Below are 14284 nucleotides of genomic sequence, written 5' to 3' on the forward strand. Positions count from 1 at the left end.
TTTATTGTCCTGTTTTATTTAGAATTCTGTCACAGTACCGAAGTAAAATGTGTTGTGAATGCTATTCCATGCCGTTATAGAGATATAGATGAATGCAAAATTGAGAGCTTGCTTTATTTCAAAAACACTGCTAATGACTCCAAGGCGGTTTTCACCTCAGCTACATCCCTGCTGCTCAATCCTGTTGAATGTTTAATATATTCCCGTTGATGGCAATAAATATAGTTTGAGTGACGGTTCAGCTTGATTCATATGACCTATAGGCACTCGCTTTAGCAGCTTAATGCCTCCCACCCACAGAACTGATACTGCGAAAGTCAATTACGCCATTCTTCCTCTTACCTTCAACATTCTCAATGCAATGTGAAAAATGTATGTTGTTTAACTTGGAAAGTGAAACTTAAAATGTGTCAGCCATTTGTGCATTAAAGGTTCTTTTTTAAAGGGGTCCAATAATGTCCCTTTTTACAAGATTTAAAATAAGTCTCTGATGTCCCCAGAGTGCGTATGTGAAGTTTTAGCTCAAAATACAAAATACCCCACATATATATTTTTATAGCATGTTAAAATTGTCACTTTTTGAGGGTGAGAAAAAATGTCCTTTTAAATGCAAATGAGCTGCTGCTCCTGGCACAGAGGGCGGAGCTTCAAGAGCTGTGTGTGTGTGTGTGTGCGTGTGTGTGTGTGTGTGTGTCGGCGTGTGTGTGTGTGTGTGTGTGTTAGCAGCTCTGATTACCTCACACAGACACGCACTGAAAATTATAGAAACTGTTCAGCCTTTTATGTTCAAACTGGAGTCGAACAAAATGGAGAGATTCAGTAAGAAGTGACAACATGTAGAATGCAACAGGACGTTTCTGAATGGATAGTTAATGCATTTATGAAGTTAACTATCTTCAAGTCACTGATTAGCATATTCTGTCATACTAATCTTTAAATCATGCTCCATGAAGATAGATCGGTGTTGCGTGTTCCCGGTTTATATTTACCGGTTTATATTTATTTTGGATGTGGTTTATATTTAGTGAAGCTCGTTGTAGTTCCTACCAGCCGTTTGTTGTAGTCCTTAAAAAGCAATTTCTTTAAAAGAAAATATCTCCCTTTGCTTTGCACTTTATGCGTTGTAACTTTGCAGATGCTGTGTATGCATCAAACAGCAACATTACACACTAACTAAAGTTAGAAAAAGTGAAATCATAATCAACCACTTCTTTAAGCTAAACTTCCTGATGTGCTTTGCCTTCTTTTTCAAACCACTTTGGCTTTGTTTTGCATTTTTCAGAGCTCATTTTCTGCGCTATAGATTTTAAATCAGTATATTGCTCCCCCACAGAGAGATATCGACCGGCTTTATAGTGCCGCGCTTCGATTAGCAAAAGAGGATAATTCATTTTGTTTTGAATATTTCTAGAAGGGCCGCACAGAAACTAGTTTTGTTTGAAATAGCATCTCTTTGTGCGATCAGCTTGGATGGGCTGGCGGTCAGGCCTGACCTTTGCTCCATGTGGCATACGTGGCATTTCCCCATGGCCTGTGTGGATGTGCCCTTCTCACCTGCATTGATTGGCAGACCTGTGAAGACATTCAGACCACGTCTTCAGCAGGTCTGGCCCCATTCACTGCATCGATTGAAGAAAATGTGTGCTTTACCAAACTTTCACAGGGAATGCCTTTTGGAAATTGGCACTATTGAGTTGATTACGTCGACCGGCGTGTTCATTTATTTATTTATTTTAATGGACAAAGTCAAGGGCGTATATATATGCGATATGGGTTAATGCAATTTAATTAGAGCAATTCCCAGAGGAAAAGCTGCTGTTTTGTAGTTAAGGATATACTTTGGCATAAGATAGAGTATTAAACTCTAAAAAAATGAATGTGGATAGCAGCTCAGATCAGAGAAATGTTTCTGTTGAGATTTCTGATTATTTATATATATATATACTGTCTGTATATGTATATATATATATATATATACTGTCTAATTTCTGTATTGTTAAACCTATATGTAAAAATCTTAAAGGACTGTTTACAAGGTTACATGGGTCAAACACAACGAAAACTATATATTGTTGTGCATTTTGACGAGGCAAGTAACAATCTGAACCCATCTGACTGGGCCAGTAGAAAAAAAATAAGCATTGATATATTGAAGGGAAGGTAAATTGAAAATAAATTAAAGCACAATTGTAAGAAATTTAAAAATTAAGACATATTCGATCGGATGTCCACTGAAGGCAAGTTGAAGTGAGAACTCATGTGCAGTTTATTTCTAATCAAATATGAGCAACATGAGAACAAAATGAAATTGAAATACAAACTACAAAATAAAAGACATGGAAACATAAACGTGAACCAAAACCCCAAACCAAACGTGACGCATATATAATAACAAACACTCTGAAATGGATAGTGATAATCTTGATCTGTCCCATATTTTTTAAAATATTCATCATTAGATACATGTTGCATTTGCAGATTCAAGCATCTCATATTACAATTCTTGCATGTAATAAAACAGCTTGAACCCATAATTTGTTTGCGTACCTCATGCTAGGATCTTTTATTTGCTAATTGTGGATTGTAAAGCCTTCCTCTGAGGAATCATATTTTGCGACATCATTTTGGTCAGCAATTAAAGATTCCCGCTGCGACACACTGAAGTTTCCCGTTAGGATGAGATTCCACTGAACACTGTTTCCATTGTGAGAAAGATTCCACTGTAACCATTGTGAGAAATTAGTATCCTGTGTTATTAATTTTCTCTCAAAGCCGTGGGGGTTTGCATTCATCTCAATTCGTGAAACCACAGGAGACGTAATGCCACCATTAGCCTCGGGAACGAGGGCGGCCCGTGATCACGCTGTTCGGGAAGAAAACAGACGGACGGGGCATTTCATCAGACCCAATGAGTTCCAGTTTCACCGGGAGGCAAACATCAGGCCATGGGTTTATTCTTATCCTGATGAATATGCCACCTCTGGTCTGGGGTCAGACGGGCGAGGAAGTATCATTTCAGCTTCATCCTATGAGCATTCGTCTCTTTCGGCTTCCGAGTCTCAATTATACTGGATGACGCCTGAAAGGTTTTGTGTTTACAACAGTTTGCTTTGTTCACTGGAGTCTTTGACGCATTGCATTTTGAACTGATACGCAAATCTACACACTGTACGGATTATACAATGACTTTCTGAAGGATCAGAGCGAACTTATGAAAGAGATCTCTTAGGTGAGATTTATTTTGTTGTGCATTTTGAGATGCACAGTGAAATGACACTTTTTTAAAATTAAAAGACAGAAAATATGAATTAGAAAAAGGAGTTTTTGCATTGTAATAGTATTTATTTTCATTACAGTTAATTACATTTCCCCCTCCAAATTCCCATTACATATTTTTTCTGGATGATATTTATTTATATTTATATTTATATTTATATTTATATTTATATTTATATTTATATTTATTTTTTTATTTATTTTTTTTATTTTTTAATTTATTTTTTATTTTATTTTTTTATTTTTTATTTTTTATTTTTTTATTATTTTTATTTATTTATTTTTTATCACAAAATGATGTTTTTTTGTTTTGTTTTTACACTGTGTAAGTATTTTTTTCATGACATTTAATCATATTTTTAAATCACATTTTCCCTTCCAATTTTGTTGTACCTTTTTTCCTGGACTTTTACTTTTACTTTTACTTTTACTTTTACGGAAGATCAGTGAATTTCTATGCAATGCATTAAAAAGCATTGATATAATTATGTGTCCCAGTTGCAAAATCTGAAATTTAGCACATGTACAATATAGTGTGAGGAAAGATTTTCAAAGCTGTCTCATTTTTTATTATCAAAGATGATTTACAGAACGCTATAGTTGCTTGTTTCTGTTACAGACTTAAAAATCAAAGGTAATTGTGCGTTTATATCTCACAATGAAGATATAAACTCACAATTGTGAGACAAAAAGTCAGAATTGTGAGATAAAAAGTAGCAATTTCATTTTTTATTTTTTTGTTTGTGGAAGAAAAAAAACTTCCAGAAAAATGAATCACTGGGAGCCTCATTATTATATTTTTAAGTTGCTATTCCCCTTGTTTTCCACACAATCATTTATTTCATTATGAAGCATATTTCATGCAAACAGTGCTGCAGGGACAATAAAAGACCAGACAAAAGAACAAAATACAATACATTTAATGTTAAAACATTTTCATTAGAGTACAATTAAATGATTGCTTTTTAAGCATTGTGTAGTTTGCTTCTAGAAACATGCTAGTATGTCTGAGACTGATAAAAATGTCATTTTAAAAAAGTATATTAGAAAATGTTGCATAACATCTTACAAAAAAACATCTAAATCTTAATCTTAAAGTGCAGTAATTTCAGTTTTAATCCGTGTTTAACTCAAACGAGTTTTTGATTATAATCCCTCTTGACCTTATAAAGAGGTCCTGCTGTTATATAATCACATCAACAGCAAACTCAATGTAAGCCATGCTGATTAAATACATAGATTTCCTCTGCCGTATTGATCCTTAAGGAGAAATTCAGGAAGGAACACTTTGACCTGAATGTGATATGAAGGTGGCGCTAGATGAGGTGAACATGAGCTTCTGCAGTGCTTGTGGAAAGCATTATTATTATGCTTTGTAAACAGGGCAGATTTATTAGATGTAATGCCTTGAAGTGATGCTTAACACTTAAATGTATACATAGTACAGTATATTTGACCTCTCCGTGGTGTCAGATCAGTGTTGTGCGCTCCTGGCATGTGGCGATCAGCTCATAAGTGTTATGATTAGGGATTTGTGTAATATTTGAGTGATGTTGTACACTGCATCATTACATCAGCTCTACTCGTCCTCATGTCCGCGATGATGTCCACTGGACACCTGTAGAGTTGTGAAGTATTCTCAGCGAGCCACTGAGGAGAAACTACACCTCAATTACACACACACACACATCCCAGGCTGCATATTAGGAGCTGTTGGGTTTATGAGTTGAAGAACTCTACAGTGAAGTCCTCAAACACTGAGACCCTCAGCCAACAAGATGGAGCGACTTTGACCTCATGCGGTCATTTACAGCTTTTTGTACTTTCCCAGAGAAAAATATCATTTAACACAAATCGTTTTGTTTTGAAAAGAAAATGAGGAATCTTTGACTTTTCATCGGAGACTTAAATCCGAGCACTGAGCTCAAAAAATGGCTCAAATCTGTTTTTTTTTTAATAGTAAAAATTATACTAAATTGATTTAATGGGAAAATTATTTGTTGGAAAGTCAAGAAAATTGTATTTAGTTTGATTTTAAAATATAAGAAATATCATAAAGAATAAGCTTATTTGGATTTGTATTTTTATTGTGGAAGTAATTATTTTCATGATGGTTAATCACTCACAGTTCCCCACCAAGTGATGTGTGCGTGTGTGTGTGTGTGTGTATTATAATATATATATACTGTATATATATATATATATATACACACACACACACACACAAACACACTATTTGTTCATTTATTGTAAAAATGGATATAGACAGACTGGCATATACTGAGATTTCAGTGTGAAATTTGACCGGTATATCACATGTTCTTGTCAGATTTCAATCACCCTTAAACACATTAAGGCTTTGCTCATTCCCAAGGACTCAGTGAGCCGTATGTGTTGAGGTCAGTGAAGGATGTAGGAGTCATTATAGTACATGTGGTGTAGGAGGGAAGGTGTACCTTTGCTTATACATCACTCACACACTTTCATGATAAATAGCCACTGCTCGCTTTTATGACCAGCACGTCATTATCATTTTTCTCGTCAGCACCTTGTTGGGATATTCGGTGTCAGAAAAAGGTGCCACAGGATAATGAATGCCTGATGGCGTGTCCTCACCGCGTGGACAGCAATGTGCTTTTGTGCATGAGCAGGAAGAACTGACAAAGTATGATATAGAAAAGTTTTATTTTTTTTATTTTTTTTTTACCTTTTGTGTGCTATAAAATTACACATAAAATATTAAATAAAATAAAATACTAAATACATTTATTTATTATTAATTATGATATATTTTTGTATTATTTAATTTTTCATGCATGTATGTATTTATTTATAAATTAAATTAAATTAAATTAAAATATTTAACATTTTGTTTCGAAACGAAAATGAGGAATCTTTGACTTTTCATTAGAGACTTCATTAATGCATGATTTATTTAGAAAATTATTTGTCGAAAAGTCGAGAATATTTAATTTGTTTGATTTTAAAATATAAGAAAGTTAGAAATACATAAAAAAAGCTATTTATTTATTTTATTTCATTTTTTTTTTGTGGAAGCATGTATTTTTCGTGATCCCCTCAAATTATCATTATGTATTTTGTAGGCATACCAAATACTTAAAATATGATATATTATATTATTTATGCTAAATTTATTTATGATATATATATATATATATATATATATATATATATTTATTCATTTATTTTTTTATATCCGATGTATGTGGTCATCTTGTACTAGTCTCCAAACGTAGCCCTTCTTTGCATTAATCAGTAAATGCTAAACATGAATTCTGTCTTTATTTAATGCTGAGCCAGCTAAACCTTCCTGTCTTGGTATCGGATTTCCCTTCATGCACCGGGCTAATTACAAAGGCTAATTAAGATTTAGGCCTGTGTTGTCCTTTGGTGAGTCCTTTGTCACCACAATGTAAGTGATCCGCATTGATTTTATTTGCTCATTTCTTTTTAATTGCATGGCTTTGTCTCCATGTGAAATAGGAGCTTGCAGCGACCTCACAATTCATGAAAATGTAAGTCAATATTATTTCCTCCCCTTGCACACAGTGTCCTTGTGCATACATCACAAGTGAAACGCATTAGATTTTATAAAGGCTTAAATGACAATAATGGTGCATTTAAGAAGCTAATGTTGATCTCACAACAACAAGCAGAGTGAAGAGAGTGATTTTAAGTTATTCAAGCTAAATAGAGATGTCATCCCTTATATTGTTTTATCCTTTATTATCTCACTGCAAAACAAGCCCATAATAGCTCATATAAAATCAACCTCTTTATAATAAAGTTGTGCTTTTCGAACAAATTCTCCACTTTGTACCCTATATCTGTCAATCGAAGAGCTTCATTTAGCGCTCAGATACGTCTGATCCTGTTGCGTAACTCCCCAGAGTTGTGCAACACTTTTTATCTCTTGCTTAAGCATGAAGTTAGCCGTGCATCAGAAGCTCTTATCCGCTTTGAGATCGCAGATGCACAATGCTACTGTTCCAGCTTTGAGTGGAGGTAATTATTCCTCATAATTCCTGTGAGTGACAGCAGGTCAGCCAGGCCGTTGCCATCGGTGACCGTCTCCATGACGACGTGTCCAGCTGTCAGCTGTCATGACAGTGTGAGGAGGTGCAGATGTTCACTGGTGCCACCGAAGGCCCTTTTGCCTTGGAGAAATGGGAGGAAATGATTTCATGTCCATTAGTGACTGTCAGTCAGAGCAATTATTGTCTGGTTTGTGAAAATCAAAGTGATCATATCATGTCAACACTTGATTTGCTATACCATATGACATTTTCAGCCATTACCATTAGAAATAATGATAATAATAATAATAATAAAATATATTTATTTATTATTATTTTTATTATGTTTTTTTCAGTAGCTGAAACGATACAAATTTCTCTTTTATTTTTCAACCTTTTCAATTTAGGCAAATTAAAAATTAAGTAGTATATATTTATAAAGCCATTTATAATCCGGCTAAACTTTATTTATTTATTTGTTTGTTTGTTTGTTTGTTTATTATTTATTTATTTATTTATTAACTATTTATTTAGTTATAAACAATCAATGCTTTATTTATTTATTTATTTCATACATAAACCAGCAGGACTTTCTTTTGTGTATATATTTATTGTGTTTGTATATATATATATATTAGTGCTGTCAAACGATTAAAATATTTAATCGCAATTAATCGCACATTTTTATCTATTCTAAATGTCTCTTGATTTCTTTTTGTCCCATTATTTTTTCTCATTTTAATGCTCTTATCAACATGGAAAAGTGGATCGGCTTGCTTTGTGCAAATGTTTTTTTATTGAAAACAACATTGTCATATACTGTGTTCAATTTCACACTAACATTCTCACTTGGAGCAAATAATCTCTCACACAATGTAACACTGTCCATTAATAAAAGGGTGAAAGAAATACTGACGAGGTCCTGATATTGACGAGGGGGCGGAGAATTCGCATCAGCTGTGTGTGTGTGTGTGTGTGTGCTTGGCCATCATCAAGTGGTATTTCAGACGGGACGTGCTGCGATGATGATAGCTCAGTTCACAACGACAAAACACACAGATCACTTTGGTCTCGTCAATGGAACCATTTGGCAACTTTTTAAAAGTTAACTTTCCATTCAGAATCTTATTGGCATCCATTTCGGCGTCTCGCGCTCGTCACACACTCAAAACTTAACGTTAACCTACTATTTGGCTGGCTCGCAAGCCCAAACGAGTGTGTGCGTCGTGCCTGTTGTTTTGTTTTCCGGTCTAGCTAGATCCGCTTGCGCTTTGGTCGACGAAGCAACAAAACGTCCTCGCGCGGCGCAAGCCATTGAAATGAATGGGTTTCATAGCGCAGCGCCGCGTCCTGTTACAAAAGCATGTGAAAAAAACTACAAGGTTTGCTAGGCCAAAAAGACCGTTAATCGCGCGATAAAAAAATGAACGCCGTTAAAATGGGTTTGCGTTAACGCCGTTAATAACGCGTTTAACTGACAGCCCTAATATATATATATATAATTACATTCCAATTTAAACCTTCATTTTAGAATTCCTGAAAGACTAGAATAGATGTGTCCGAGATGCAGAATTTTTTTTTTTCCAACGCTATCTCACGACCAATTCGTACGAATTCGTACGAGTGATTAAAAGGTGGCTAATTCGTACTAATTCACACAACCTCACTCGTACGAATTCGTACGATTTGTCTAAACCCACGTGATGGGTAGGTTTAGGGGCAGGGTCAGGGGTAGGTCATTCGTACGAATTCATACGAATTTGGTAACTCGTAAAATATGTACGAATTAGCAAAAATCGTACAATTTTGTACGAGTGAGGTCGTATGAATTAGTACGAATTAGCCACCTCGTAAAATTCGTACGAATTGCCGTGAGATCGGGCTGTTTTTTTCTGTAACAATCCTTCGCAATAAGCCTAATTTTGATTTCATGTCGGCCAGTCAATAATCGCCACCAGATGCTGGCGAGCGTCTGTCGTTGAGAGCGTGATGGAGTCTCTGTGGAGTCTGCTCGTCCTCTCAGCACATTTAAACTCTATTCTCCTGAAACGACTGTCTCTATCGCTTTCACCTCCGATGTTGAAACACACACACTCTTGGCTGGTGTACTTGAGCGAGCACTATCTCTATCCTCTTTTTCTTCCAAGTGATTGAGTCACAGATGGTAAATGGTGACAGATCTGACAGGTACAAACCAGATCCTGAACCCCTGGCTGACAGAGAAACAGCCGAGGACCGAAATACGAGCGCGGCTGGTGTTCACTTCATACACACGTCTCACCGCTGCTCCATGAGTGGGTGTGATTCTTCCTGCGGTTCGTTATTAAGAAAGATGGCATTTTGTAGATTGTGCAACTGTGTTTTTTTAAGTCAAACCCTCACTGAGGGTTTCTATCGTTCCTGCTTTGTCACTCAGGTTGTTTTAAGTGCTGTCAGTCGACCTTTACATTTGTTTTGGATTAAAGACGCTCCTAAATCTTGTGCAAAAGCTCCTTGATAAGCAATTATTCTTGTTTGCGATGTTTTGTTGTCTATTTAAATATTAGAAAACAGCCTATTTTGATCATTTCTGGAGATATAGAGCTGATTCATTGGCAGAATGGGCTGGTTGCATATGTTGTTTTCTTTACCATAGACATGAATACATATGCAGTTATGAAAATACACTTTGCAAATGATTTCGCCCGGCGTCATTTAAATCCCCGGGCCCTGGAGCTGTGCTGAGGGCCATATCCACCTCCTCTCTCAGACTCCAAGCTCACAGGGAATGTGTTTTGACAGAGTTGGACTGGAAGTGCATCTCACAGTTGGGAGAAGTTTCTGATTACCGCTCGTATTACTGGGAATGTTTCAGGATGGACAGTGGGAGGACAGGATATGTCCAGGATACCATCAACACCATCACATACAGAGACGCACAAAAAATCACAGCTTCGAGTTTTGGTGCGTATATACACTCTAAAAAATGCTGGGTTGTTTAACCCAATTTTGGGTCAAATATGGACAAAATCAAATGTTTGGGTTAAAAATGTAATGTAAAAATTTAACCCAACGGCTGGGTTTGTCCATATTTGACCCAAAGTTGGGCTAAAACAACCCAGCATTTTTAGAGTGTATATATATATATATATATATATATATATATACAATATTTGTAATGTTTTTGAAAGATGTCTCTCTTGCTCACCAAGGCTGGACTTATTTGATCAAAAATACAGTAAAATTGTGAAATATTATTACAATTTAGAAGAGATGTTTTCTATGTGAATATATAGTAAAATGTAATCTATTTCTGTGTTTCAAAGCTGAATTTTCAGCATCTTTACTCCAGTCTTGAGTGTCACATGATCCTTCAGAAATCACTCTAATATGCTGATTCGTATCATTTCTGATTCGTATCAATGTTGAAAACAGTTGTGCTGCTTCATATTTTTGTGGAAACTGTGAAATATGTATATTTCTTTAGGATTCTTTGATGAAAAGAAAGATTGAAAAATCATGGGAGGTTTTTTTTTTCGCCATGGAACAAAAAAAAAAGATAATTGCAACTTTTTATGTTTTTTCTCAGAATCGCATGATATAAACATGCAATTATGACTTTATAACACTTAATTGAGAGTTTATATCATGCAATTCTGAGAAAAAAAGTCAGAATTGTGAGATAAAAAGTCACAATTACTTTTTTTTTTTCAGTGGCGAAAACAAGATTTTTGTGAATCTTTTGTAACATTGATAAATGTCTTAAGTTAATGTGTTCTTGCTGAATAAAAGTAGTTTATTTTTTTTATTTTTTTAAGTTTCTAATCAAAGGGGTTTTTTTAAATTATTTTTTGGCATGCTACTATAATGTCATGTTTTTTTTTTGTATGCGTACCATGTTTTTTTTTAGACAAGTACCACGGCATTCTCTGATGCACCTTAGACTACATTGTAAACACCATGGTACATGAATAGTGTGATCATGCTGTACTAGAGATGGAAAGGTGTTTATTGTCTAGACTGTAGAGAATTGAAGATAATAAGCTTCTTCTTAAACTCGGAATCAGTCTGTGTAACATATGAGATTCATATTTGTCATCTGAATTGGAGTCTGGTCATCTTGAGCGCTGGACTCGGCTTGTTATTGGCTTCAGTCCACAGGAGTGTCTTGGTAAACATCTCTCTAATGGCTGTTTGCGTTCACCTCCCTCTCAGTGGCTTGTTTCGTTGCAATGCCATGCGGGTTAAGCTAACACAAACACGCTAGCTTTTATCACGGGGAGCTGTGACTCACCTCTTCGCCTCCCAGCTTCTGAACATCAGCCGTTTAATGGGACATCACGATCTGTTTTCCAATGTTGAAAATAACTGGAAATGCAGTAAATAGAAAGACGATATCTGGGTTGTTGTGCAACACACTGAATAATAAATCACAAGAGTTTTGGATTTGGGAATGCTTGCGTAATAGCTTTTGGCCAATGATAACCTGTCCATCTTCCAGAACATTTTTCTGTTAGTGTGTAGCTGTTGTGTCCCAAGCGTTTGTGGCTTTTTTTTCACCAGGAAAATGGTTGTTTTCTTGCAGGAAAGGTTCAATCAACATATTTGTGGTTCAGGCTATTGAAACACACTCTCACTGAAATGCTAATGACAGACATTTAGCAGCAAATGTTCTTTCCAGTTTTACCCCCGAACCATGATGAAACCAGTTTGTTTCAGAGAAGTCAATCTCCTCTATAGCTAAGCATGTGTTGTGTTTTCAGAGGCTTGTCACAGTTTATGTGCGATCACAGTCTTGATGTAAAAAGAAGCTTATTTGCAGACCAGATATATAAGCAGACAAATAAGCTCTTGTCAAGCTGGCAAATTAAAATGAAAGGGTCAAGAAAGAACCTTCACTTTTAATTACTTTCATATCTTCATTGCTGTTATAGCCGTGGTCAAATATAATCACTTTGTCAATGCAAATGGCCCAAGAAAAATGAAACTGGCTACATGTAAGACTTTGCTGTTGTTTTGTTCAAACGCAGCATGAGAAGTGTATTAACATATTTGTGTTTGTGTGTTGACTTTCACATATACGCTGATATTTTTTAGCAAGTTAAGCTAGTCTCCCCAATACATTTACATCTTATTAGCTCAAATTGAACTCCCGTCGCTCCGGAGAGCTTTAGAGAAAGAGGTGCAGCGATCCCATCATTAAAATGTAGCACTTTATCCACAGCTGGCCAACCATGAATATCTGTGTGCCTCTTACCGGCCGGGAATATCAAAATCTCCTCTGACTTGTGAGACCAACTGTCCAATTAAGACCGGTGTGAATATTCTGCGGTGAGAATTTCATTTTCGAGGTCCATCGAGCCCTCAGTAATGTCTGAACTCTGAAAATTGGGACTGATTAGTCAATAACTGCCAAAGTCCTGGTGTTGAAAGCAGTTCTTCGGATGCCATTAAATAGCACTAATTGTGTTTAGGACTAATTTTTGGGAATATTACACAGCTAGGGAAATGCATATCTATTTATTTTCACAACACTAAGTAGTGTTTCCTGAGCAGCAAATCATCATATTAGAGTGATTTCTGAAGGATCATGTGACACTGAAGACTGGAGTAATGATGCGGAAAATCCAGCTTTGATCACAGGAATAAATTACATTTTACTATATAATCACATAGAAAACAGTTATTTTAAATTGTAATAATATTTTACAATATTACCGTTTTTACTGTATTTTTGATCAAATAAATGCCGCATTGGTGAGCAGAAGAGACTTTCAGAAAAATGTTTTAAAAAATTGTGGCGTTCACAGATTTTAGTCTATCTGCAGTCGCTGATTGAATGAATTGCATGTCGAAGGAGATAAAGCACATAAAACACAACCACGTTTACATAGACGATACCGGACAAAGAAACTCAGGGCTGAACGTAAACAGGGTGAACAGAAACAGGCGTGTGGAAACTAGTTAACAGCCAGGGAAACTAACTAGAGACTCAGGCAAGCAAAACACGAACAGAACACAGTGAAAATTAGATAAAAAACAGACTATATTACAATAGACTGATGTTTATGTGAATTGTATCATAAAAGACATATGTGGAATAGGCTACATATATTTCAAGTTTTCTTTTGACTTTAATTAGGATTTGTTGTGCATATTTTGAATGAAATACACGGAGGATAAAGGGCAAAATGAATTTTCACAGTCAGTTTTGCTCATATTTACCCAGAGTGCCTAGCCTGGTTAAAACCAGACCATTCTCAGTTGTAACTGAGTTATGGTCTGGCAAAGCGTCATAGACAAATCATTTCCAGAGGGGCGTCACCAACGGACGTCGCGGATAGACCTAAACCCAATCAGAGCGATGAAGGAGATGACGTATGCAGAGCGGCGGAGAAACATCTCCGAGTGTTGTTCTTTGCTCGGTTTTTAACAAAAAGGAAACGTTCAAATGGCTTAAAACAGACGCGATAGCTGATTGGAACGAGTGATGTTCGACGGCGGCATCCATCTTTGTAATGTAGGCTACAAAATCTGCTTCAAAATCCCAGCGCTGTCGTCATCGTGTAAAGCCCGCCCCAACGCTTCTGATTGGTGCCGCGATTTCGACGGATTGGAAATGGGCTTGAATGAGCTCTTTGCCAGACTAACTTTCAGAGCAAATCTAAATTTGCCGGAAGTTGTCTTGGTTTTCCAAGGCTAAAGAGTGCCAGTATTTGTGGAGCCCACTGTATTTGAAAAGAATATCTTGCCTGTAGTTTATGAGAATAAATTATTAGTATCTTGCGTTTTAATCTTCACAATGAGGACGAGATGCAGACACCTCTCAGCTGTCTTCATTTATATCTTTTTTATAAATGTTTATTGTCGGTACAAGTGTCTGTTAACATTCATAAGGATGTGCGCTCTCGCTGTGGTCCGAGTCTGTTTGCCATCAGATGTCATATTGAAATACATGTTAGACAGTTCAAATTTCAGCAAAGTATATTGCA

At 36.0% G+C, this 14284-nt stretch overlaps 1 protein-coding gene across 3 annotated transcripts in view; it reads left to right on the plus strand.

Annotated features, from left to right (window-relative positions):
- Positions 1–14284, plus strand: part of gpc6a (glypican 6a) — a 210728-nt gene that overhangs the window by 132293 nt on the left and 64151 nt on the right. The gene's annotated exons all lie outside the window — the stretch shown is intronic.

The sequence above is a fragment of the Rhinichthys klamathensis genome, unplaced genomic scaffold (genome assembly GCF_029890125.1).
Source record: "Rhinichthys klamathensis goyatoka isolate OS25496 unplaced genomic scaffold, OSU_Roscu_1.1 h1tg000157l_1, whole genome shotgun sequence".
In the NCBI taxonomy this organism is placed as follows: domain Eukaryota; kingdom Metazoa; phylum Chordata; class Actinopteri; order Cypriniformes; family Leuciscidae; genus Rhinichthys; species Rhinichthys klamathensis.